At 36.8% G+C, this 24241-nt stretch overlaps 2 protein-coding genes and 1 non-coding gene across 4 annotated transcripts in view; 2 read left to right on the forward strand and 1 right to left on the reverse strand.

The window, feature by feature from the left end:
- Positions 1-24241, forward strand: part of Eaf2 (ELL associated factor 2) — a 1192577-nt gene that overhangs the window by 298046 nt on the left and 870290 nt on the right. The window lies entirely within an intron of this gene.
- Stxbp5l (syntaxin binding protein 5L) overlaps positions 1-24241 on the forward strand; it is a 331615-nt gene that overhangs the window by 14955 nt on the left and 292419 nt on the right.
- On the reverse strand, positions 10852-10992 carry LOC127666376 (small nucleolar RNA SNORA48). Its single transcript, XR_007973596.1, has one exon. It is a non-coding gene; the product is annotated as a small nucleolar RNA SNORA48 (small nucleolar RNA).

Below are 24241 nucleotides of genomic sequence, written 5' to 3' on the forward strand. Positions count from 1 at the left end.
TTTAGGTACATTTTAGTTTAAAAGTAGGTTTTAATTTGAAAAGAACACTATTCAGGTTTAAAAAAAGATTGCTATGTTTAGAGATTGCAATAGCAAGGGACCCAACAAATACCAATTGCATGCAACTGAGGATGAAAAGCAGGTATGCTAGTGGAAGATCTTTGTAGTTAAAAAAAAAAAAGAGGCAGGTTTTGGATACATTGATATGGAAAGTTATTTTCAGGCTAAGTAAAATTGAACTATCATATGTGGTTTGTTTGGGACACATCTGACTTTTATAAGTATTAAATTATAAGTGCTATGGGGAAGGAACCTGCAAAGCTTAGGGAATCTGGTAGTCACTGACGAATGTTTTATTTCTTTGGGCTCATTACAGAGGAGCTTTTGGGTTGAGTTCCTGGATTGGTTGTTGTAGGGCTGTGCTTCAGTTTCCTCAGCTGGCTGTTATAGAAGTGCTGAGTGAGATTCTATTATATTTGTTCAGCCATTGTGTATTGTACAATGTCATTCAACTATATTTTTGTATGCTACAAATATATTGAGGAGACTTCCATACTCTAGTGTTCACTGTGGCATTATTCACAATAGCCAGGACAAGGCTGTGTGTGTGTGTGTGTGTGTGTGTGTGTGTGTATGTGTATGTGTGTGTGTGTAATCTCTATCTATATCTCTACCTCTATCTCTATCTATCTATCTATCTATCTATCTATCTATCTATCTATCTATCTATCTTAATGCCAGTAAGTTACAAAAGAATGAAATCTTGTAATTTCCAATACTATGGATGTAACTGAGACTATTATTTTAGCTGATAGGTCAAGCACAGAAAGAAAAGTACTGTGTGATCTCAATCACAAGAAGTACATAAAGGAGTTGATCTCATAGAATTTGAGAGTAGAGTGATGATTGCCAGAGGCTGGTGAGAGTAGAAAGGAAGGGATGGGGAAGGTTAATCAATAAGTACTATATTATAGACTGGAAAAGGCTGCTCTAGTGGGCTGTATGGTGTGTCCATGTGTAAGAGACTGTTCCTGGAGAAAGACAATACACCATTGGCTGCTCACTTGAGAAAGAAGCTCTAAGCAGACCAAAGTAATGACTGTACGAAAATCTAACCAAAAAGCCTACCTCAAAAATGGTGATCACTGGAGAAAGCTATGTCCAATATGGAGCATTTTGTACAACCTACAGGCAGCTGTACAGGTCAAAGCAGGTTTCTCTCTGTAGGAGGACTGTTCAATCTTCTTTCCCAGCAGTTATTTATTCAATACAAAGCTGGGGAGGGGTCTTGGGAATCTTTCAACTTTCCATTGTCCCAGAACTGTGCCATTTTCTTTACATCCAAAGTTTCTGTGACCTTCCCTCTCCCTCAAGGAGAGAATGTTTCAATGTGAAGGAAGGTGCTGTACAACAACTGATAACACACTGTTCACTTGAAAAATCTGGAAGGATTCTGAATCTTTACCAGAAAGCACAAATGGGGGAATAAATGTAGGCAGCCAGATTTAAATAAATATAAAGCATATACTGATATTGAATTTTATCCCACTAATGCATTTTTTGAACACCATTCGCCTTTTAGAACCATAGAAATCAAGCTCAAAGACATAAAGATCAATGGTTATGTATTAATTATTTTGCCATCTTATGTGCTTGAGAGTGATGATTAATTTTTATTGTCAATTTGGCTGAATTTAGGATCACCTAGTAGACACAACTCAGGGACTGTATGTGAGGGTGTTTCCAGAGAAGTCTGACTGAGGAGGGGAGACCCACTGTGTAACTGGATGGCACCACTCCATGAGCTGGCATCCTAGACTAAATTAAAAGAGAAAAAGAAAAAGTGAGTGGAAGATCACTTTTCATTTCTCTCTGCTTCTTGTGAAATTGCTATTTAAAATAGCAATGAGAAGAATGACTATTAGAATGAATTGAGATGTAGCTATACCTCTATTTTAATGAATAGCTCATGATATTTAATCCAATATAACAAACATTTCTCCTAACCATATCGAAATCCCTTTGTTACTGTCAGTCATATTTTTTCTTTTTTTTCCCTTCTGGTGCTGGAGATTGAACTCAAGGTCTCCTACATGCTAGCAGAGTACTCTGCCGCTCACCTGCATCTTCAGCCCTTGAATGCTAATTTGTATCCAACAAATGCCTTTGCCTATCTCTTTTGCCTTTTTGTGTTAACAAAGCAATGAATGTCATCTTTATATTTAGCAATTTCATCCTGGAATATTTATATATAATTTCATAGTCCTTAAAAAGCTGTGACATATTTTCCAAAATTCTTTTGAGATTATAGTGTCAAATAATTCTTTTTAAAAAATTTAAATGGGATAGATGCACTCACCAGCAATAAGCAAAGGCAGTCAAGCAAGCAATACTACTTTTGTATTTATTAAATGTTAAGTATCTTGGTAAACTTTCTGCTCCATAGATAGCATATGTTCTTGCCCAGAGTAGTGTTATTAGATTTTTCAGGAGAAAAAGTTTGGTTGAAAGAAGTTAGGTAGAAATTTAGTTTTTAATTATTATCAAGGATGCTGTTTGATTTTGATGAGTGGTTTAGGAAAATGGCATTTGAAATGTCTTTTGAGGTATCTGAAGTCAAATCTCTTAGCAGAGGAGCAATTGCCAATTTAAAGCTGCCAAGAGAGAAGAGTTAGTTGTGTTTCGTATTCCAAGTTTTTCAGTGTCAATGATGTAAGAGCTGCTATGGGTAAATGTAGATCAGATGTTTTCCCTAGTCTAATCTGACTGACTCTATTCCAGAGTGACGCTGAGAAGAAAAAAAAGTTTATTTTTAAAGGTGTTGAGCTAGTCTGGAATGACATTGTCTGTGTGTGTGTGTGTGTGTGTGTGTGTGTGTGTGTGTATGTGTGTGTGTGTGTGTGTGTAAATTCTCTATCAAAGATCAGAAATACTAATATAGGTACGTGTCTGTGATCTAGACTTACTATTTATTTAAAATAGAAGTTTGCGGTACAGGAATTTCTTGATCTCATTTATACTCAATAGTGAAGTGTTTGATTTTTTTTATCTTGTCATTTTTTTTTTTCAATTTATTGGGTGATCGTGACTCTATCTCATATTGAAGCCATGCTAATTTAAGGCTTTTCAAAGCCCTTTCTGTCCCAATCTTAAATTTTTATGGAAATCAGGAAACTCTTTGATTTTAAGATAGATTTAAAGAATTGAAAAGCCATGTAACCTTGAAGTTATTAGTCAAACTATGTTGTGTTTTTGTGGTCTAATGACCTTGGAAATTAATCAACCTTTTTTTTCTCCAATAAAATTGAATGTATTATTTTTATTATTAATTAATTAATTTTTTACACTCCATATTTTATTCCCCGACATATTTTATTCTGTCCATCCTCTGACTGTTCTACATCTCATACCTCCTCCCCCTTCAAACCTCCCCCCCCATCTCCACGTGAATGTTCCCCACCCCCCACCCTACATGACCTCTAAACTCCCTGGGGCCTCCAGTCTCTTGAGGGTCTGAATGAACACAGACCTGGCAGTCCTCTGCTATATGTGTATTGGGAGCCTTACTCAACCTGTCTAAGCTTCAATTTTTTCATTCACCTATAAACAGGCAATAAAAATCAATGAAAGTTAAAAGAGGTATTTTTTTTATTGTGCCTGGTACATAGCAAACATTTGGTAACATTTGTCTTGGGGGTAGTGATTCTGAAGAAAGCTATTGTTCCTAATGTAATCGTTCATTGTAACTAGCAACAATACAAAAGTTATGTTTCTGTAAGTACATTGCACATTTATAATCTAATTGTAGCCAAGGTTCAAAATGTCCTTTCTCCTATTACTGGAGATTTAAGGAGGTACCATTTAAAGAAAATAAAGACCCATTGCTTTAATCCCAACACTTAGGAAGTGAAGCAGGCAGATCTCCGTGAGTTTGAGACCAGCCTGGTCTACCTAGTGAGTTCTTGAATAACCAGCGCTACATAAAGAGACCCTATCTCATTAAAAAGAAAGTAAATAAATAGAGAAGTGATACTCAAATGGTTGAAAATGATTTATATTTATACTAACAATAGTATAAGATATTTTGACAGGCAGGTTGAAATACAAGTATATTCATGGAGAAATATGGCTAAATCATATTTAGTAGTCTAGCATCATAAGTAGGTATATAAATAGTCTGTTTTAGTCAAGAATTCCTTTTAGGAAATATACTTATGAGGAAGAAAAATATAAATGCTGGCATATTGTATATTTTAAATTCTACAATGGTTCCCATTGCACATTCAAGTAGACATATTGATGGAATTGGAAGAATGCTTTTAGTTTATAGTTTTAATTTAAACACATTCTTTGTTTTTTTTTTTTAAATAGCATTTTATTATCTATCTCACGATGGCTTTGAATACATAATCATTCTGCCACAGCTTCCTGAATGCTGGCATTATAGGCATGTATCTCCATTTCTGGTAACTTGAAAGTTGTTTGTTTTTTTTTTAAATTTTACTACAGGGCTAAAACATATTTTATGATGACCAATTTCCATTTTATTGTCTAAGAATGAGAAAGATCTTTAATCTTGAAGACATTTGATTGATAGATATTTAAATACATAAAATGGATCCAATAGGCCTATTTCTTTCAAGCATGATGCAGGATTAAGTTGTAGAACATTAATTTATAGAATGCTGAGATGCTAAATGGCCTAGGGAGGGAGAAATTAGTGTAGCCAGAAAGAAAAAACGTTTTCAGACGGGCGGAGTTTAATTGGAAGTGCTATGGTAGGGAGAGAGACATCGTGAGCTTGATATCTAGAAAAGATACCCTGGGTGGATAGAATAATTGCTAAAGTTTAGTTCTCGAAGGAGTTTAGAAATGTATGGCTATCACGTTTATAAGTCATTGGAATTAATTGAGAATGATTTCTCAAGGTGAAGGTGAAGGAAGAATAATGTATCCAAGGTGTATTATTTATTGAAACAAGAATTTTGAAAACATTTAAGTTGCTTATAGATCTCTGAACAGAGATTAAACATATAAGACAGATGCTAAAATTGGAAAAGAAGTCACAACTAATAATAGTACAAACATTTTGTACAGAGATGTCTGGCTGTAACAGAGATTTTAGAAACCTTCAGTTCTGTGTCTTTTTATCGAGTAATAAAACACATAGAATTGCATGTCCTTTAGGGGTTTATCTATGGCTTACTTGTTACAAGTGTGATTGTGTTTTTATTTCTTCTCTAATATATAATGCTGTGATATGAGAGAAGCTATGAGATATAGAAACATTCTAAAAAGTGCCTTTCATTTTTTTAGGTAAAGAATTATCACATTTATTTATGCATGAGGAAGGCATCATACAGCATGGGCTGGTTATTTTCTTCCACCATTTAGGTTCTGGGCATCACTAGACTTAGGTTGCCAAGCCTGGCAGCAAGCGTATTTACCTGCTGAGCCATCTTACTGGCCTGAGTTTAATTTAAATTTAATTTCTTCATATTTTGAAAAGGAACTTCTCTGTTAAGTAGTACCAATTCAAACTTCCATAATATATGTTCAATCTACAAGGCACACATGCAACAAACTTCACTTATGAATCTTAGGTGTTTTTGAAAATTAATAGTGAGTAAACTTTAAATAGGTTACTCCCTATGTGTGTTGAACTATTATGACAAAATTCAGTATGACAAAAATAACCATGGGGCTTTTATGCTTCTAAAATAAAATTTTTGACTTTGAGTAGTTTATAATTAAGGAGCAGAGAATCTACTTTCATAGGCTTAGTTAAATGTTGGCATGTATGACATCTCTTCTATTTTGTGTCAAAAATATGAGTGCTCATTATTTTTTATCCCTTTAGCCTATGGTGACAATCCCAAAGGTACTCAGTGAGAAAAAGTGATGGTGGTAGTTATTGACAATTTTTATATTCTTTCATTAGTATGGAAAATTGAAATATTACCCCCAAATACAGAGATAACTATGTATTGATTTAAAAAATATTTCAAGAATTTAATTTATTAAATCTATCATAACTATATTTTTAAACAAATATTTAAAAATATTGCTTATATACAGATAATATTGGATGTATAAATCCTAGATATTTAACCATAGCCATAAGCTTTGTGAAAGACTGGAAATTAAAGTCATAATCTCTGTTTATAAAGGAGCTTGGAATTTATTTGGGGAATCCCCCAAAGTACTGCAATCTTTCTTTAGACACATTGGTTTAGATAAAAGCCAAACTGCTATTGGTTTAGGATCTTGGCACATATTTGTTAGAGCAGTGAAGCTGTAACTTGGGATTTGAGAGGGGGATGGGGTGAGCAAATAGGTTATTTGTAAAAACAATACTAACAATTTAGATCTCATTTCTTGGTATGTATAAACTCTTTCCCACTGATATATTTTAAAAGATACTTTGAAAATAGATACTTTTGCAGCTTTGGCCAGAACACACACAAAAGTTATTAGGCATGTAAACAAATTTGTTCTTTAATACTAAATTCTGATGGGATTTTGTTGTCAGAGCTACAACAAAAACGAATGACATCAGCTCTAGTCTCCTAATGAATCTAACAGTTGTAACTTCTGTAGTTTTACATAAACATTAAAATTTATTAATACTATCCTGCTATTAGTAAGGATTATATAAACAATTCCAAGGTATTAATACAGTTTTCTCTTACCAAGAACTTTGCATATTGGAAAATATGTTGTTCAATGACATGAATATAACCTTTGTAGGTCCTTTAAAAATCAACATATTTCAAAATTACAACTAAATTATTTCATCCTAATTTTATTAGTCATTATTCCTATTATAGACAACTTACTGATTCTTATTTATTTAGTTTGTATCTAAACTTTCTTTTTCTTCCTGCATGGTTGGAGACTTAGTTAATTAAAATTTATTTATTCTGAAAATGTTTACTGATGACATTCCAGATAAACATTCAGTGAATGCATCATTTTTTCAATTTTTCTTTAATTGAAAATAGATTACTTTTCATATAATCTATTCTGAATAGTTTCCCTTCCCACAATTACTCTGAATCCTTCCTACTTTATATTCTGTATAAGAAACCTTTATTTGCCTGAGGTAATTGTCACCTCTGAGGCTTACTGTCTCTGCTCTGTCTGCTAACCTAGGCCTTGTCCTTTTTTTTCTTCTTCTTTTTTTTTTTAGATTTATTTATTTTACATATAAATACTGTTGCTGTCTTCAGACATACCAGAAAAGGGCACCAGGTCATGGTTATAGATGATTGGATGCCACCATGTGGTTTCTAGGAATTGAACTCAGGACCTCTGGAAGAGCAGCCAGTGCTTTTAGCCGCTGAGCCATCTCTCCAGCGCTCTGGCTTTCTTACAATCTAATTTAGGCATGGAACGTTTTCAGCCTTTGAGACTTGCTGCTAAATAAGCTCACCCTTCTTTCTGATCTCTGGCTGGCTGATTCAACTCAGCTGTTCTGGCTCGCACTCCTCTCCAAGCTGACTGATTCAATCTGGCTCTCTTAGCTTCTCCTGAAGTGCTCTGCTTGGCCTCATGCTAACTTTGGCAATATGTTCTAATCTTCCGACTACTTCTCGTTCTCTGGCTTGTTCTGTCTTTACCTGTGTCTAGCTTTTACAGCTCTCTTCCACCTGTCTCTGTAAAATTCTCCTAGTAAGATTGCCTCTTTCTTTTCTTCCCTTTCTCTCTGCACTGCTCTCTCTTAAGTAGCTTCCCTTTCCTCTCTCTCCTCATGACAGTTGGGCGTATCCTATCCTGTCAAATCTTTCTCTGATTCATCACTTTATCTGCCACTAATATGGATATCATTTCCAAATATGGGTGCTTCCTTCTATAAATTAACTTTATAATTAATATATATGTTATATATACATTCATTTATATATAATTCATTGTTGGAATTAAAGATATGTACAAAGGGTGTGCCTGTAGTCTAGCCAGAGGGATTAAAGGTGTGTGCTAAGGGCTAAGCCACACCACTAGAAATGGGTATTTTTAGTAAATAACATATTCTTGGAGTTTCACAGCTTGATCAAATATTCTGCAACAATACTCATACTGGCAATTATTAACTAAAATTTAAAAGTGTATCCTTTTACAACTTTTTATATGTATATAATACGTTTTTGTTCTTTTCACCCCCATGACCCTGTTTCACTTCCCTCCTGTCACCTAGCATCCTCCACAACTCCTTGTACAGTATTATCCTCTGACCCAGACTACCACCATCTTTAGGAGTTCTGCTGGGTTTGCTCACAAAAGATCATCACAACTGGACCTATTGACTATTTACTTTCTCTCACAGAAAGAAAAGGGTGGCGAGGATCATGGGACTATCACCTGAGTAACTAGCTATTCCTTCCAACTAGTCTTATATAATTATGCCCTAATTGCACTTGGTCTTGAGGAAATATGAAGGGAAGGAATTCTAACTATGCAGTCATGGGGAAGTCACCATTTATACTGGGTGCACGCCTTCCTGCGTGGCTACTTTAAAGTCCTTTACCCAATGGTCACTCTTAATAAGCCTTATAAACTCATTGGTTTTCCTGAGTAGACTAAAGTGGAATTATACCTTAGTTTTTTGAACTATAGGAGGAAGGTGGATGTTGTTTACATCTCTTCTGGGGAAGAAATTTTAGCAACATGACCTCTGCAGTATGAAAGCTAGCCACCAGGGAGGAGGCCTTAGTTCAGTTCTAGCTGGATTTCTCCATGTCCTGTGACCAAAATGTGTGATGTTTTCAGCAATGGGATCTTACTCTCAGGTTCTGGTTGGCAGTCAAGAGCAATAACAACATTCCATATTGGTTCTTGGGCTTTTAATAAGACCTCCCTGACCAACAACACATAGAGTGGTATCATACACTTGCTACTGAAATATTAACTAACTATGGCTTCTGAGAGAAACATTATCCTATATACAGGGAACCTCCATTCCTACACTTAAACTTAAATTTTTTTTTTTAAATAAGCTTACAAAATGGCAGACTTATTTATTTATTTATTTTTAAATTTTTAATTTTTTATTGGATATTTTATTTATTTACATTTGAAATTTTATCCCCTTTTCCACTTTTCCTCCCGGAAACCCCCTCCCTCCTCTCCCCTCCCCCCCATTTCTATGAGGGTGCTCCCCCACCCACCTCCTGCCCTCACATTCCCCTATACTAGGGCATTGAGTTTTCACCAGACCAAGGGCTTCTCCTCCCATTGATGCCCCTCTGCCATATATGTGATTGGAACCATGAGTCCTTCCATGTGTACTCTTTGGTTGGTGGTTTAGTCTCTGGGAGCTCTGTTGGGGGATGTTGTCTAGTTGGTTGATATTGTTGTTCTTCCTATAGGATTGCAAACCCCTTCAGCTCCTTTAGTCCTTTCTCTAACTCCTCCATTGGGGACCCCATACTTAGTCCAATAGTTGGCTTCGAGCATCTGCCTCTTTATTTGTCAGGCTCTGGCAAAGCCTCTAGGGAGACAGTTATATCAGGCTCCTGCCAGCATGCACTTCTTGGCATCCACAATAGTGTTTGGTATATGGGATAGATCCCCAGGTAGGGCAATCTCTGGATGGCCTTTCCTTCAATCTCTGCTCCACACTTTGTCTCAGTATTTGCTCCCCCTTTTAAGAAGGACCCAAGCACCCACACTTTAGTCTTCTTCTTGAGTTTCATGTGGTCTGTGAATTGCATCTTGGGTATTCTGAGCTTGGCTTTTTCATGATACTTACTCTTCATTATCTTTCTGTTCACCCAAGTCCCTCTTCCCTACCCTCCCATCCCCCTCTCCATCTAGACCTCTTCTCCCACTATCTCCCTTTCTACCTTCATACCATCGTGTGACTACCCTCAGCTACATCGAACGGGTTACTTGGAAGGGAAGCTGGGGATGTATGGGAAGGTGGCAAAAAGAGACCAGGACAACACCTGCTATTCAAGGTCTCAAAGTTTAATGGTGAACTCCAAATATATAGGCAGGGGAAAACCCTTCCCCCAAAGGCTGGAAACTTCTCTGTAGAACCATTTTGTTGCTCTGCAGGTGGCTATTGTTTCTCAGGAAACTGCAGGTCCTTGAAGGACAATGGGCTTCACTTTGGTCTGAGTGCTCCACCCCAGGGAGAGGGGATTATGGCTAACACAGGAGTTCCTGCTCAAAGGCTGGGAGAGGAACTTCACCTAGGTTGATGTCAAGTTCCTACCACCTGGCATTGTACCCCAATAAGGCTCTCCACACATAGGGTCCACTCTCTCAAGTGCTGCCTCTGGTGAGAGATGGGGCAAGCTCTCTAGACCACCTAATCTAGCGAGGGGCCGGGGCAGTAATGTAAGGCTTCTGAATATCGACAGTGTTACCCTGACCAGGGACAATCCCATGCTCTCTAATGGAAATATGAGCCACAGACATTGACACTCACCTCCCCAGCCTGTTGCTGCATAACCACAGACTCAGACATGAGCCTTAGTGGTAGGTTGAGCCGTGGCATCACCACAGCCTCAGACGGTAGAGTTAGTCACTCACCACAGGCTACTATTCTCCACTTTAGGGTCTTCACTTCCATCTCTCTTCATAATGCTCAAGCCACTCTGTCTCTCCACAAGTCATCTGACTACCACATACTCACTCACACGGTGTGATGGCTCCCACTGCAGGCTGGTGTGAGCCTGGGTGACATCCTCCATTTGTGCTGTTATGGCGTGCAGCAAATGGATGTCTGTGCCTGCCTGAGCTGTGTGCTGGAGGGCAGTTCTGTGGGTGGCATGACAGTCTGTGGGTCTCTGTCTATCTTCTTCCTCCTGTGCTGCAGCTGCCTGGTTTGATTTGATTTGATTTTTATGAGTCCTAGGCATAAGATAGCTTTGGCCACCAAGCCAGGTATCAAGCTAGGATGAACAATGGACTGCCATATGCTCTGCCCCTGACTGGTATAGGAACACCACCAACAAGGTGTCGCTTTGCCCATTGTCAGAGGGTACCTTATAATTTCATTTTTCTTTGCATCTGAATAACATTCCATTGTGTATATATGCCACATTTTCACATTATCCATGCATCAGTTGATGATATCTTTGCTGATTCCAATTCCTAGGTAATATAAATGAAGAAATGAAACCAAATATGTCTGTAGTAGGATATAGAGTCTTTTGAATCTACATTTAGGAGCAGTGTATCTGAGTCATATGGTCATTTTATTTCTGGCTTTTTGAGGAACCTTCACCCTAATTTCTATAGCGGCTGAACTAGTTTATACTCCCATCAGTAGTGGACAGGGACCCCCTTTCCTCATTCAGTATTTGTTTTCAGTTTTTTTCCTCTTGATTTTAGATATTCTTACTGGGAAAAGATGAACTCTTAAAATAGCTTCATTTTGTATTTCCTTGATAGCTGAGAATGATGAATTCTTTAAAACTATTTCTCATTACTTCTTCATTTGAGAGCTTCCTGTTCAGTTTTCTAGTTCATTTTTTAAACTGGGGTTTTCTTGGTGTTTAGGTTTTTAAATTCTAGATGTTAGTCCTTTGATTCACAGCTGGCAAAGATATTTAATCTTCATTTGCAGGCTGCCTCTTGATAATGTTCCCTTTGCAGTATAGCAGCTTTTAAATCTCACAAGGTTTCACTTTTGACTGTTGATCTTATTTCCTGCGGAGCCCAGGTCCTGTTCAAAAAATCGTTACCTGTACCTGAAGCAAAAGTTTCACTTTCTTCTCTGGAAGTTTCAGAGTCTTAGATCTAATGCTTATGCCCTCAATCTGTTTGGACTTTATTTTCATACATTGTAAAAGATAAGGATTAATTACTCTTCCACATTTAGATATCCAATTTTCTAGCATTTGTTAGAAAGGCTTTTTTCTCCACCAATGTGTAATTTTTGAGATTTTTGTCAAAAATCAGGTGCCTTTAGGTGTGTAGAATTATATCTATATCTCTTCAGTTGTATGCCTTTGATTAATGTGTTTGTTTTTGTGCCATTACGATACTATTTTTACGACTGTGGCTCTGTATATACCAGGTATGGCGATACCTCCAGCATTTAATTCAGAATTGTTTTAGCTATCCTGGGTCCTTTGTGTTTCCATGTGAAATTTAAGGTTATTTTTCCAATTTCTGTAAAGAATTGCATTAGAAGTTTGATGGAAATTGTGATGTATTTGTAGATTGCTTTGGTAGGATGGCCATTTTCACAGTATTAATCCTACCAACCGACTATAAAATTATTTCTAATTTTTTTCATTCATTCATTCATTTATTCATGTAGGTTGTGAGTATGAGTATGATTATGTTTGTGTGGCATATGGGTGTTCATGAATCAGGAGGATTACATCTCACCTAATATTCCCTCGAGACAGAGTCTTTCACTGAATTTATATCTACAGCCAGCAAGCCCTACCAAACCTACCTGCCCTCTACCTGTTTCCCACAGGGCTAAGCTAGTGAGTGCCTGTGGTCACATGTGACTTTTATATATTTGTGCTAGAGATTAAAACTCAGACTATCATGTTTGTGCCACAAGTATTCTTAAACACTGAGCTATCTCCCTTAAAAAGCCTATTTTGTTTCTTACTTTTTTAATATAAATCTATTGAATTTCTTATAAAGCTAAAATAGCTTGAACCTAGAAAACAGAGATAAATAATAAATATAGGCCTTTTTCCTGATTTTTTAAAATTTTCTATATTCAAAGAGTTTACATTCCAAATGCTTTCCCCTTTCCCAGTTCCTCCCTCCCCTTAAGTCCCATAAGCCCTTTTGCCTCCACCCATTCCCCAATCACCTCCCTCCCATTTCTCTGTCCTGATCCTCCCCTACAATGCTGGATCAAGCCTTTCCAGGACCAGGGCCCTCTCCTTCTTTCTTTTCTGTGTAGACCTGGCTGTCCTGGAACTCACTCTGTAGACCAGGCTGGCCTCAAACTCAGAAATCCACCTGCCTCTTCCTTCCAAGTGCATCACCACTGCCCGGCCCCTCTCCTTCCTTCTTCTTGGGAATATTTTGATATGTTAATTGTGTCTTGAGTATTCAGAGCTTCTGGGCTAAGTAATATCCACTTATCAGTGATTGCATTCCATGTGTATTCTTTTGTGATTGGGTTACCTCACTTGGCATGATAGTTTCCAGTTCCCACCATTTGCCTAAAAATTTCATGAATTCATTGTTTTTAATTGCTGAGTAGTATTCCATTGTGTAAATATACCACATTTTCTGTATCCATTCCTCCATTGAGGGACATCTGGGTTCTTTCCAGCTTCTATATTATAAATAAGGCTGCTATGAACATAGTGGAGCATGTGTCTTTATTGCATGCTGGGGAATCCTCTGGGTATATACCCAGGAGTGGTATAGCAGGGTCCTCCTGAAGTGTTATGCCCAGTTTTCTGAGGAACCACCAGACTGATTTCTAGAGTGGTTGTACCAGCTTGCAATCCCACCAGCAGTGGAGAAATGTTCCTTTTTCTCCACATCCTCACCAATACCTGCTGTCTCCTGAGTTTTTAATCTTAGCCATTCTGACTGGCATGAGGTTAAATCTCAGGGTTGTTTTGATTTGCATTTCCCTAATGATTAATGATGTTGAACATTTCTTAAGGTGCTTCTCAGCCATTCGAAATTCTTCAGGTGAAAATTCTTTGCCTAGCTCTTACCCCATTTTTTAATAGGGTTATTTGGCTCTCTGAAGTCTACCTTCTTGAGTTCTTTGTATATATTGGATATTAGCCCTCTGTCAGATGTGGGGTCGGTGAAGATGTTTTCCCAATTTGTTGGTTGCCGTTTTGTCCTTTTGACAGTGTCCTTTGCCTTACAGAAACTTTGTAATTTTATGAGGTCCCATTTGTCAATTGTTGATCTTAGAACATAAGCTATTGGTGTTCTGTTCAGGAACTTTTCCCCTGTGCCCATATCCTAACCTAAAGAGAGAGATGCCCATGAACATTCAAGAAGCCTACAGAACTCCAAACAGACTGGACCAGAACAGAAATACCTCCCGTCACATAATAATCAAAACCCCAAATGCACTATCAAAGAAAGAATATTAAAGGTAGTAAGAGGAAAAGGCCAAGTAACATATAAAGGAGGACCTATCAGAATTACACCGGACTTCTCACCAGAGACCATGAAAACTAGAAGGTCCTGGGCAGATCTCATGCAGACTCTAAGAGAACACAAATGCCAGCCAAAACTACTATACCAAGCAAAACTCTAAATAGAGAGAGAAACCAAGATATTCCATGATAAAACCAAATTTACACAATATCTTTTCACAAACCCAGCCCTACAAAGGATAATAGGTGGAATACGCCAATACAAGGAAGCAAATTACACCCTGGAAAAAGCAAGATAGTAATCTTCTTTCATCAAACCCAAAGGAAGATAACCACTCAAACATAAAAAGAACATCAAAGATAACAGCAAGTAATAATCACTATTCCTTAATATCTCTTCACATCAATGGACTCAATTCCCTAATAAAGGCATAGACTAACAGTCTGGATATGTAAACAAGACCCTACATTTTGCTGCATACAGGAAACACACCTCAGTGTCAAAGACAAACACTACCTTAGAGTAAAAGGCTGGAAGACATAATATCAGATAAAATTGACTTTCAACTTAAAGTCATCAAAAGAGACACAGAAAGATACTTCTTGCTGGTCAAAGGAAAAATACACCAAGAAGAACTCTCAATCCTGATCATCTATGCTCCAAATGCAAGGGCACCCTCATTTATAAAGGAAACTTTACTAAAGCTCAAAGCACTCATTGTACCTAAGACAATAATTATGGGTGACTTCAACACTCCACTCTCCTCAATGGACCAATCAGGAAAACAGAAACTAAACAAGGACAGAGTGAAATTAATTGAAGCTTTGGACCAATTAGATTTAACAGGTATATATAGAACATTTCATCCTAAAGCAAAAGAATATACCTTTTTGTCAGCACCTCATGGTACCTTCTCCAAAATTGATCATATAATTGGTCACAGGACAGACCTCAACAAATATAAGAAGATCAAACTAATCCCAGGCCTCTTATCAGATCACTATGGAGTAAGAGTAGTCTTCAATAGCAACAAAAACAACAGAAAGCCAACATACACATGGAAACTGAATAATACTCTACTCAATGATACCTTGATCAAGGAAGAAATAAAGAAAAAAAATAGAAGACTTTCTAGAATTTAATGAAAATGAAGGCACAACATACTCAAATCTATGGGACACAATGAAAGCAGCGCTAAGAGGAAAACTCATAGCCCTGAGTGCCTCCAAAAAGAAACTGGAGAGAGCATACACTAGCAGCTTAATGGCACATGTGAAAGCTCTGGAACAAAAAGAAGCTAATTCACCCAGGAGGAGTAGAAGACAGGAAGTCATCAAACTCAGGGCTGAAATCAATCAAGTGGAAACAAAGAGATCCATACAAAGAACCAACAAAACCAGGAGCTGGTTCTTTGAGAAAATCAACAAGATAGATAAACCCTTAGACTAATCAGAGGGCACAGAGACAGTATCAAAATTAACAAAATTAGAAATGAAAATGGAGATATAACAACAGAAACTGAGGAAATGAAAAGATCATCAGATCCTACTACAAAAAAATCTATACTCAACACAACTGGAGAATCTGGAAGAAATGGACAATTTCCTAGACAGATACCAAATACCAAAATTAAATCAGCATCAAATAGATCATCTAAACAGTCCCATAACTCCTAAAGAAAGTCTTCCAATCAAAAAAAGCCTGGGACCAGATGGTTTTAGTGCAGAATTTTATCAGACCTTCAAAGAAGAACTAACACCAATACTCTTGAAACTATTCGACAAAATATAAACAGAAGTAATACTACCCAACTTGTTCTATGAAGCCACAATTACACTGATACCAAAACCACACAAATATCCAACAAAGAAAGAGAACTTCAGATCTTTTTCCTGATTTTAATGGGAATGATTATAGCATTTGGTGTTCATTTTGTACATTGCTATTTTTGTTATTATTTATCTCTTTGGGTAGTTTTCTTCCAATTCTATTTTTATAAGAATTTGCATTAACTATTAAATTTTACCAGATGGCTTTCTAGAAACCACTTTTAATCATGTTTCAATTCTTCAAATTGTCAGTGTAGTACTAATACTGTCAATATACATCCTGACATTGAATTATCCTTGTGTTAATTTAGATGAGATTGGGTAGTATATTATATATGCTATTGGGTTTTATGAAGACAGTTTCTTTTGAACTGTATAATATACTTGAAACATACTTTTTCCCATCTTATGCCTTTCTTGTATTCTCCCTTCTCCAACTCACTTCTGGGAATCTCATCTCATTTCCTAATCTCCTTTCCACTTTCACATCATATGCATATGTGTGTGTATGCATGTGCATGTTTGTGTATAAATGATTTTGTGTATCTATAAAGAATTCTAGGAACAAAAACATCATAGAAAATACATGGTATTTGATTATTTTATACTTGAGTTAGTTTACTTAATATGATATCTCCAATTGCATCAATCACCTCCCCACCCAGGACATAATTTCATTCTTCTTTATGTCTGAATAAAACTATTGTGTGAGTGGCATATATATATATATATATATATATATATATATATATATATATAAATATAATATGCATATGATATATATGTGTATATGTATATATGTATATACCCATATGTCATATTTTCCTTATACATTATTTATTGGCAGAAACCTAGCCCAATTTCATAACTTGGCTATTGTAAATAGAGCTATAATAGACATAGATATTCAAGGACCTATGTGGTATACTGCCTGGACTCCTTCAGGTATATACCCAGAAATGATATGAGAGTTCTATTTTTAGTTTTTTAGGACCATTCATTTGGATTTCCATAGCATTAAAACCAACTTACATCTGCATCAGCAGTGTATAAGGTTTTTCTTTCCCTAGCATCCACTCCAGTATTTGTTGTTGCCTGTTTATGTAATGATAGCTGTTTAGATGGAAGTTTATTTTCTGATGGCTAAGGATGTTGAGTATACTCTCATAACACTTCCTGGACTTTTATGCTTCATCATATGAGAACTGCCTGTTGATGCTATTCCCCATTTATCAGTTAGTTCTTTATTGTTTCATTTTATGAGTTCTTTATATTTTCTAGATATTAATTCTCTGATAGATTATAGGTAGAAAGGTTTTTTTCATTAGGTAGATTGTGTCTTTATTCAATTGACTGTTTATTTTTCTGCAGCTAAGCTTTTGAATTTCATGTAATCTTATTTTCAGTTCTCGGTAGTATTTTCTGATTTGTTAGAGACTCCTCAACTTAGTTTCAAAAATCAACTTGATACAACTTAGAGTTATCTGGGGGAGTTTAATAAGGGCATTGCCACCATCCAATTGACCTGTGGGCATATCTGCTGGGTGTTTTCTTCATTACTAATAAGTGTAGGATGGTTCTTTCCACTGTGGGAGGTGCTATCCTTAGGCAGGAGGTCCTGGACAGTGTGAGAAAGCTAGCTGAGTAGAACAAGGGAGGAAGCCACTAAGTAGTTTTCCTCCATGGTTTCAACCTCTGCTTGTGCTTGAGTTTCTGCTCTGCCCTGACATCTCTCAATGATGGGCTGCGATTGGAATTGTAAGCCAAATGAACTCTTTCCTCTCCAAGTTGCTTTTGGTCATTTTGTTTATCATATTAACAGAAAGCAAACTGGGACAGAGTACTTTCTAGAAAGTTCTTGCTTCTGTTTATATCTTGAGATATTTTCCACTAATAGTTTTAAAATTTTAATTCTAAGATTTATTTTATTTTTTATCTAAATGTATATGTTTGTGTGTGGACATATGCACATGTGCAGATACCCGTAGAGTCCTGAGGGTGTTGTACCCCTTTGAGCTGGAGTTACAGTAGGTTGTGAACCACTTGAAATGGGTACTGGGAACCAAACTCAGGTTCTCTTTGGCAACAAGGGCTCTTAACTACTGAGCCATTTCTCTAACCCCCCAGAATTTCAAGTTTTATGTTATTATTTTTTAAAAATATTTTTTATTATTAAAACTAATTTGAAATTTAAATATATTTTGATTATATTATTGTTACCCTTCCCAAAGTCCTTCCAGATCCTCTCCCCTTCCCTGCCCACCTAACTTTAATTTTTTTTCTCAAAACTAAACCAAAACAAAACCCAATACAACAACATAAAGCCCCAAAACTATGAAAGCAAAATAAAACAACATCTAAACAGGAAAAACAAAAACACCAAACTGTAACCAAATAAAAGCATGCGTGTGCCTGCTGTTCAGTCTCACGTGCACACACACACACACACACACACACACACACACACACACACACACTAAATACCACATACGCAAACAAAAAAAAAACCCTGTGAAGTCCGTTATCTGTTGTCTGACTACTCCTGAACATGAGACCTGTTCTGGAGAGGTTGATATACATAGTGTCACTCTGAAGAAAATGATTTCCCCCCTCTCTCGGCAGGTATAAATAGTAGTTTAGTTGTTAACCTTTATGCTGGTTGGTTACGTTTTCATTCCTTCAATTATTCATTCTTTTTTAGAACTATATAACAAAATAAAATATAATTAGGCAAGGCAACTCTTACGCTGAAGTTGCACAGGACAAACCAATAGAAGAGAAAGAACTGAAGAGAAAGCCCAAGAATTAGAGACCTACTTGTTCACATAACCATGGACTCCATAAGAACATGAACCTGGACCTGATGCAGACACGTGCAGGGCCTGTGCTGCTGCTTCAGTCTCTCTGTGCGTTCACTGAGTTTTGCTTATGCTGACTTAGAAGGCCTTATTTTTCGGGTGTTCTTCATCCCCTCTGGCTCTTACACTTTTCTGCTTCATCTTCCTTGAGGTCCCTGAACTCCAAGGGGAAGGGAATTGGTGGAGATATCTCATTTAGAGCTGGATGTTTCAATGTTTCTCTCTCTGCATAATGTCTGGCTGTGGGTTTATATATTTGCTCCCATGTGCTACAGAAGAAGCTTCTCATTATGATGGCTGAATAAGGTACTGAATTATGAGTTTATCAGAATAATCTTTAGGAATCATACTGTCATCATGGTTTACTTTCTTTTATTAGACCAGCATTATTTGGTTTTACTTCATACATTATTGTCTTTGGTCCATTTTAAGGTGAGTTTTGTTCAGTATGTCCAATAAAGTTTTATTCTTTTGAATGTAGCTATCTCGTTTTTCATTTCTTTTGTTTTCTTTTCTCTTTCTTTCTTTCTTTCTTCCTTCCTTTCTTTCTTTCTTTCTTTCTTTCTTTCTTTCTTTCTTTCTTTCTTTCTTTCTTTCTTTCTTTCTTTCTTTCTTTCTTTCTTTTCTTTTTTGCTATTTATTTGAAAAGGCCGTCATTTATTTGGCATTTTTGTCAAAAAAAAAAAAAAACAAAAAAACAAAAAAAAACCCCAGGTGGATGTAGCCACGTGCTTTCCCGAGTTGTCTATTATATTACTCTGAGCCACATGTCTGTGCTTGTACTGGTGCCATGCTGCTTTTATTACTATGATTAGTCAGGTTCTCAGGCAGAACCAGCAGCCTTCTTTACCCACTGAGTTTTCTTGCCATCTCCATATGTTTTTAAGTTATTGTGAATGTGACTGTTTTTCTCTTTTCTTTCTGGGCATGTTTGTTATTAGAAGAGCTATTGATTTTTGTTTATTTTGTGTATTGTTTATATGGTCTATTGTGTATTTTATGTATTATATCAAGGTTTTAAGAGTTTTCTGATGGTAGCTTCAGAGTCTTATGTAAGATCATGTCATCTGAAAGTTGTATGAATTGATGTGAAGACTTGTATATTCTCTGATGTTATTTTCTAGAGGTGTTAAGTTTATTTGATCTAGAATGACAATTTTTTATAGTTCTTACTTTACTCAGGTAATCATGTGACACATGATCCAGGAACATCCAAATAAGAACTCTGGCAAAACCAGATTTTAAATATTGTTTTTTTTATACATTTTAGGCAAAAACACCATCTTTGCCTATGATATCGCTAATATAAAATCACATCTGCATCTCAGTAGCCACCAACCCATTAAGCCTAGCTTCCTTAACTGTGAACTGTTTGAGGTTACTTGTGATACATAAGGTTTTGTTGTTTTCTAGCTTTGAAGAGCTGTGGAGTGCTCAGCAGAAGTTGGGAGAAACAGCTCAACCTTAGCACAGTGCCAAAATGTGGGCAACAGTAACAGCAATGGCCAGCTTCAGGACCTTTTCCTTAGTGAGGTGTCCATAGTCTGTCTGAGCTAGTCTTAGAGTCTAAAGTCTGTTGTCCCAAACAGCCAGCTGGAATGCCATTTAACTGATATTCCATGTTGACTTTTTTGGTTTGGTTGATATGTCTGTTGATGAGAGTTGGGTATTGAAGTTATATACTCCTACTCTGTTGAAGTAAATTTGCAACTTTAAATCCATTAATATTTGTCTTATGAAAATTGAGTGTACTGATGTTCAGTGCATATATGTGTAGAATTGAGATACTATCTGGTTGGGTTGTTTTCTTCATCAATACTTAGTGACCTTGTATCTTTAAGTAATTTTCGTATAGATCTTTCACGTGTTTGGTTAGAGTCACACCAAGATACTTTATATTGTTTGTGGCTATTGTGAAGGGTGTCATTTCCCTAACTTCTTTCTCAGCCTGCTTATCCTTTGAGTATAGGAAAGCAACTGATTTGCTTGAGTTGATTTTATAACCTGCCACTTTGCTGAATTTTTTTTATCAGTTGTAGGAGTTCTCTGGTGGAGTTTTTTGGGTCACTTAAGTAGATTATCATATCATCTGCAAATAGTGATAACTTCACTTCTTCCTTTCCAATTTGTATCCCTTTGACCTCCTTATGTTGTCTAATTGCTCTAGCTAGAACTTCAAGTACTATATTGCAAAGGTATGGAGAGGGCAGCCCTGTCTAGTCCCTGATTTTAGTGGGATTGCTTCAAGTTTCTCTCCATTTAGTTTGATGTTGGCTACCAGTTTGCTGTATATTGCTTTTACTATGTTTAGGTATGGGCCTTGAATTCTTGTTCTTTCCAAGACTTTTAGCATGAAAGGATGCTGAATTTTGTCAAATGCTTTTTCAGCATCTAATGAAATGATCATATGGTTTTTTTTCTTTGAGTCTGTTTATGTGGTGGATTGCACTCAGAGTCTATTTTGTCAGACACTAGACTTGCTATGCCTCTGCTTTCTGTGCCCATTCTCAGAGTAGCTTCTCTCCTTGAAGAATTCTCCTTCCAGCCTTTTCCCTAAGGCTGTTTGTATTTGACTGTGAGATGAGTTTTTATAGGTAGTAAATATTTGGGTCTGTTTTAAAATCCAATCTCTTGGTGTATATCTTGTGATTAAGATGTTAAAGGCATTAACACTTGCAGTTATAACTTAAAGGTGAACACTTAGTACTCCCATCCTGCTGTTTATGACCTCTGCTGTTTTTGAATCTCATCTACTGTCCTATGCAGTGCACTCTTTCCTGAGGCTTCACAGATGTGTTCATCTTTTCTCTACCTTATGTAGGATTCATCTGAGGATTTCCTGTAGCTCTGGCTTAGTGGTCATAAATTCCTTTAGTTTGTGTTCATAGTAAAACATTTTACTTCCGTTATGAAGGTCACCTTTGCTTTATAGTGTAGTCTGGGTCGGCAGCTATTGGGCTTTCTCATTCCATGCCCTCCTAGCTTTTCGTTTCTATTAAGAAACTCGCTCTTATTCTGACAGGTTTGCTGATGTGTAATTTTGTATTTCTCTTTTGTGGCCTTTAATATGCTTTCTTTGTTGAGTATATTTAGGGTTTTATCTGTAGTCAGACATGAGAGGTTTATTTCTGGTCTTGTTTGACCACCTAAACGCCACCTGTAACTTGGTGGCCACTTATTCCCCTATGTTTGGGAAATTTTATGCTGTAATTTTATTGAAAATATTTACCATTTAGCCATAACATGTTTTTCTTCTTCTAAGCTTATAACTCAAAAGTTTATTTTTTAATGATGTCCCATAAATTGTTCTGCTCATATTTAAAATACTGTCAGAATATTCTAATTTTTGTATTTGCTCATGATATTCTTTTTTTTAAATTCAATATATTTTTATTTACATTTCAAATGATTTCCCCTTTTCTAGCCCCCCACTCCCCAAAAGTCCCGCAAGCCCCCTTCTCTCCCCCTGTCCTCCCACCCACCCCTTCCCACTTCCCCATTCTGGTTTTGCCGAATACTGCTTCACTGAGTCTTTCCAGAACAGGGGGCCACTCTTCCTTTCTTCTTGTACCTCATTTGACTCACGATATTCTTTTCTCCACTTGATTCATTCTAGGGAGGCTCTCCACTAAGCTTATTATATGACTTAATTGAGTGTTCCATTTCCAGTCTGATTTTTTTCAATATTTCTCTCTTTATTGACTTTTACTTTTATAGTCCATATTGTCTTTCCTTTTTTTCATTATGTTGTTGACTTCAGTTCTCTTTTACTTCATTAATATTTTGTGAATTAGTATACCCTCTTCCCCCTGATTTTTGTTTTGTTTTGGAGACAGTCTCCCTATGTTGTTATTGATGACCTGGAACTTACTATGTAGAGCAGACTGGCCTTGAAATCACAGAGATTTGCCTGCCTTGTGCCTTTCAAGTGTTGGAATTGACTAGCCTATTTATTTCCTCTCTGTTTTTTAAAACAGATTTAATTATTATTCTTTTTAATTATTTTATTTAATTTATGTGCATTTAATATTTTATGTTTATCAGTGTTTTGTCCACATATATGTCTGTGAACCATGTGCATGCCTGGTGCCCATGAAAGCCAGAGGAGACCATAGGATCCCATAGGATTAGACTTGTAGATGGTTATGATCTGCCATGTAGTTTCTGGGAAGCAAACTCACGTCCTTTGGAAGAGCAACCAGTGCTCATAACCACAGAGCCATCACTCTAGCCTTGTTTTTTTTGAATCTTCAAATTCAATCTCATTGGAGGATATCACTATGGAATGATCAATTTTTCTGAGGCGTTATGTTGCTTTGCTGTTTGATGTTCCTGCTTCTGTGTTAGGACTTGTGTATCTGTGACTAAATGGTCTGTTAGATTTGATCATTTGCTTGTTTGTTCTTATCACTTATAATAGCAGGGTGCAGTAGCCCAACAGTAGGTTGGGCGGAGGTGTCATTTCCTCCTACTGGACTACTGGTGTGTCTTAGTAGTCAGATTCTAAGGCCTCATCTTCAGGACACAGACTCTGAACCTTATATTACTACAAGAGTATAATTCTGTCTAATAAATAACACTATAGATAGGCCCATTTATGGTAATACAGTTTAATAAAGTTCAACTGTCTTACCAGTTTCAAAGTTTCAATAATTTTAGTAAGTAAAGGGTTGTGTGCATGAAAGTATTACTTAGTATATGTGTAGACAGCAAGAGAGTAAGACTGGCAATTCATATTAGTATAAGAAAGGAAAAATAGAGGAAAAGAGAAGTAGAAGTGGGGGCAGTGGAGACCAAGGGAGGTCTAAAGGTGAAATGGAAAGAGGAAGGAACCAAATACAGCCAGGCAATTTGAAACAACCACAGGTTTGGGAAAGCTGAAGATGGCTCCCTCCATCCCCCCAACTCTATGGCAGACTTTGTCGTTTGGGGAAAGCCTACCAAAAGGAAAAAAGAAAGGAGGAGTGATAAGCATTAAATAAGAGAATAGAAGGGAAGCAGGCGTGCTAGATGGGTTGGACTGTAGAGTCTGAATGTAATCCCTCACCCAGCTGCAGTTATGGTCTTGCCTCTAGAGATTCCGTTGGGGATCGCGGATGTCAGGTATACTCCTGGGTAGTATTAATTTGATGCAGATATTGATCATGCCCCTGAGTGGTCTTTTGCTGGTAGGGTTGTGAATGCTAGTTATTCCTCAGGACTGTTTTTTATGGTCTGGCTGAGGATGCTGGTCATGCTTTTACATGGTCCTTTTCAAGATCAAGGGTACTTTCAAAATTGTCTGTGTTCCACTTCAAAGGTAAATTAGTAGCTGGCACATTCCTTTAATCCCAGTGCTTGTAAAAAAGCACACAGATCTCTGTGGGCTGAAGGCTGCCCTTGCTTACTTAGCAAACTACGTTGTGAGACCCTGCTCACAAAACAAAACCAGGATTACTTAGATCAGATTTCTGCTTCACTAAATGTGGTGCAGTCCTCATCTAGAATCTTTTT

Source organism: Apodemus sylvaticus, chromosome 15 (assembly GCF_947179515.1).
Source record: "Apodemus sylvaticus chromosome 15, mApoSyl1.1, whole genome shotgun sequence".
Lineage (NCBI taxonomy): Eukaryota > Metazoa > Chordata > Mammalia > Rodentia > Muridae > Apodemus > Apodemus sylvaticus.